This window comes from Embiotoca jacksoni, unplaced genomic scaffold, assembly GCF_022577435.1.
Source record: "Embiotoca jacksoni isolate LCO1_2020_lvr unplaced genomic scaffold, fEmbJac1.0.p SCAF_76, whole genome shotgun sequence".
Lineage (NCBI taxonomy): Eukaryota > Metazoa > Chordata > Actinopteri > Embiotocidae > Embiotoca > Embiotoca jacksoni.
Window position 1 is genome coordinate 341,520 of NW_027185432.1, and position 4,375 is coordinate 345,894.

The window sequence follows — 4,375 nt, forward strand, 5'->3', positions numbered from 1 at the left end:
GCGTTTCTTACCACTACCACTATCATCACTTGCCTTACGCTTTTTGCCACTACCACTACCACTAGCATTTGCTTTCTTAGGCATGATAAACACGTGAGAAACGGGTGATAAATATATGAGAAACGGTAAAGTATCCAAGATGGTACGAACTAAGATGAACACAACAACGAAGTGAGTGTTGGAGCAATGAACGAAGTGTTGGAGATGAGCCAGTGCTGCTCGGCGTGGGTTGTGGCAGAAAGGGGAATCAGTCGGATGTGGCGCGCTGTACAAAATACGAACTTGCGAACGCAATGCGGCATTTTACGAACATTTATGGACATCCGTCAGCGGTTGTTTGTATCTACGAATGTTCGTAACTCGAATGTTCGTAAGTTGAGAACCCTCTGTATATATATATATATATACACATATATATATGTATATAATGTATATATATACATTTTAAAAATATGCATTTTAAAATTATTGATGTATAATCTTTTATTTGTTTTATTATTACTTTAATGTGTACTTGTAGTGTTTTCATGATTGTCTGTATGTAAACATAAATAATAAAATCTAATCAATCATCAATAAAAGTCAATCAATATGCCACACGCCGATTGGTTGGCCTTGACGTCACTACTCTGCCACCACTGCGCATCACACCGGTCAAATACCCTCAGCATTGAAAGGGAACACCTGCAGCGGAGCGGCGCGTCCGTCTCCACCACGGAGACAAATTACAGCTTTATAATTTGCTGACAAAAATCTTTAGATATTTGGAAAGAGGCAGGTTGGCTGCTCATCGGGAGGGCAGCTGAGGCGTTTGGGAATTTTTGTGTATTATGTTAATAATTTATCAATAGTAGCTGTACACAGTTGTGGGGAATCAGCTCCATCATGTTTGTTAAGTTTACTTAATTCCTGTTTTAAAATATGTTATTTAACCAGACTGTGTTCAAGTCTGTTACTACTTGGCAATATTATACTGAGATTTTACAACCTTTACTTAAATTTGAAAATTTAAGCTACACAAACATTTTCAAATGGCATGATAGATCTTAGATTTGCACGCATTTTGACAATTCTGCACAATATTGATATTCATTCATGTATTCGTTGCTTCAGAGGGTTTGGATGCAGTGAAGAGGGAAAGTTTTCTCCTCCCAGTCAAGAAGGACTCCTGAAGCATTACCGACCGCTGCCGTGCCAACACAGTCTGCATCTGCACCGGTACGTTAACATCCCATAATACAGTCTGTATCTCCACCGGTACGTTAACATCCCATAATACAGTCTGCATCTGCTACGTTAACATCCCATAATACAGTCTGCATCTGCACTGGTACGTTTACTGAAACAATATTGCCAATTTCCAAATTGTATTGTAATAATTAATTAGAGACAGAGATGACAGTGACGTCCCTTTTAGATTTGGCTGTTTATGTTATAAAAACAGAATTTCTGTTGATAGTATGGATGATCTTATTGATAAACTCTTGAGATCTCGGTATTGTCTTTGGGCACACGGAGGTCACGAAGACATTTTAATCACTTATTCATAAATGTAATGACAGTTAAGAAAATGTACAACAGCAGTTTAAAGTTATTGCTCCTCTCGTCTTACACGGTTCCTCCAGGAACGTGCAGTAAACTCATTATCATGTGAAGTAATTACATATGTCTTTATTTGAGAAAAGTTTAAAATAAAAAAAAAAATTGTCGTTATAATATTTTGCTAATTCCTGCAATTTTACTGTGAAAAAAAAAATCTTCATATTACATTTACAGTTTTTGAGAAAAGTTGCCACAAAATCAGTTTTGGATCATAACAATTCCAATAAAAAAACAAACTTGACAAAATACTGGAGGATTTATAATCTGATTCCATAGTGAGACGAGAACCCGCAACTCTCCCTTTATTATCTTAGTTTCTGTCATTTATACTTCAAATGTCGTCACAAATGCTCAATAAAGACACATTTATTATTATTATTATTAATTCAAGATTTTATCTCCAATTTGTGCTATAGTCATTTTCACAGTTTTTGATTTATCCCAGAAGCATTTTTACAATATTACAATTTTAAAGTTAGTTGCTGTTAAAACCCTAAAATACCAGAGTTTGAAATGAGCCTGCGGGCTGCCAGATCCTCAGCTCACATCCCCCATGTTGTACTTCATTTTCCACAAAAGTATTTTGAGTTTTTGCAGACAAAAAAAGAATCTCGCGTCGTTGGCTGATGACGACATCTACGAGATGCAGACACGCACGGGCAGAAATCCTGAATCGGTAATAACTGATGAAAATATAACGTTTGCATTTTCTTATTGTGCCGTTGTTCAGATTTAACTGAACGTCATTTATGGATAACGCCGTAGATGTGAGACAGGTTTAAGGTGTTCCACGTCTTGGCCGACACCACGGGGTAAATGTGAGCTCTCTCGAAGCTGTTGAAGTCGGTGGACACGCTGACGGAGTAAGCACCCATGTTGTCGATGAGGAGCCAGTCCCCCACATGCAGCTCGGGGATCCAGTAGTTCTCGGTGACTCTGTCGATGCTGTCGCAGGTCGGACCCCAGATCACGGACTTGTATCTGGGCTCGCTGCTCTCTACAGCCTGAGGAGGGCGCCAGTATAGAAATATGAAATCACACAGGGTAACAATGTGACCTTTAAATCACAGTCCAATCACAGTTTTAACTTTTTAGGTTAAAAATGATAAATGGTATCTTCCAACGTTTAGTCCTACAAACTAAAATAGGGGGACCTTATATGTGTATTAATAGACTGTAGTTAAAAAGTTCCTTCTAAAACGTGCTGGTGTTTGTAATCGGCCTGAGGATCGTCCGTCTTTCGTGTCCAACAACGGACCAAAGGCACGTAATGATGGCTGCACTCCAATAAGGGGAAGTCCTGCTTTTATACACATTGGTTCCAGTCCTATTTAATGGAACTGAGCCATCATGAATGCAAAAAAAATCAGAAAAATGAATTGGGGGATATAAGAGAAATTCTGGAAACACATTTGGATCATTTTGGGACTTTTTTGGGGGTTTTTTTGCGTGCAAAGAAATCTCAAAGAACTGAACATGAAAATGATATTAGCAGCATCCTAAGAAATGACGTCTTTTTTTTTTTTTGCTCTGGTTGTGTCCCCTGATATTTACTCTGTGAAGATACGGTTCAACCTCGTCGTGCGCAGCATCGTTGATGATGCAGCTCACGGAGCCATACACGCCGTCGTTAATGTAGTACATCATCAGGCTGTCACGGCTGCTGTTCTCTCCGTCTGGAGAACAAACATGCAAAGTCAGCAAAAGTACCAAAAGGGCACCTGGATATCCGTATGCAGATGTTTGAAAAATACTTTTAAAATGAGTTTGATCTGACTGTAGGACTCCGTCACATCCAAGTTGCACACATCTGATACGTGTCAACCGTTTCCCTTCTGTCTGTATATAAACACATCACACAGTCTATACTTAATGATAAATAACGTTCACAACGTTTGAATATTCATATCTATACATTTCCTGCCTCGTTCGTCCGCGTCATCGACGACGACTCTCTTAGCGATGATGTTGGCTGCCAGCATGAAGGCTGACTCCACGTAGTACCGGCCGGGTTCTGCTATGATCTCCACCCCACTGTCAGGAGGGAAGAACTCATCCAGCGATTCATTGATGACTTCTGAAAACTAGGAGGACAAAACAGCATTTTTTTTTTTTGCGAAAAACCAGTGCAGAATCAAGCATTTTTGCTCACAACAATCATAAAAAAAATAAAACTCTGCTAAACCCGGGAGGGTCTGTCGGAGGTACGATCCCTTCGAGAGCAGTGTCTAAATTTACAATCTAGATGAGTCGAAGGAAAAGGAACTTTCATTATAAAGAAAATCGTAGAGCGGCTAAAGAGGAAAGGTCTGGTTTTCTGGGACTTTTTGGTCCATAATCCACACTTAGTTCTGTATTGTACAGCGTAACATATATTTCAATATTTTACCTCTTCAAATCTGACTGGAAAGTCATCTCTCCCAGAGAACCCTCCACCAAGATCCAGGGGGCTCATCTGGAAACCTGCCGATTTCTGGAAAATTCAATTCAATTCAATTTTATTTATATAGCGCCAAATCACAACACAGGTTATTTCATGGCACTTAACACATTAAAGTCCTTACAACAGAACTTTACAATATTATACAGAGAAACCAACAATTCAACAATTCCCACATAAGCTAGGAGGGAAAAAAAACTCCTCTTTAAGGGAGAAAAACCTCCAACAGAGGAAAGAAAAACTCCCTCTTAACAGGAAGAAACCTCCAACAGAACCAGACTCAGAGGTGGGCGGCCATCTGCCTCGACCGGTTGGGGAGAGAGGAGAGCAGAG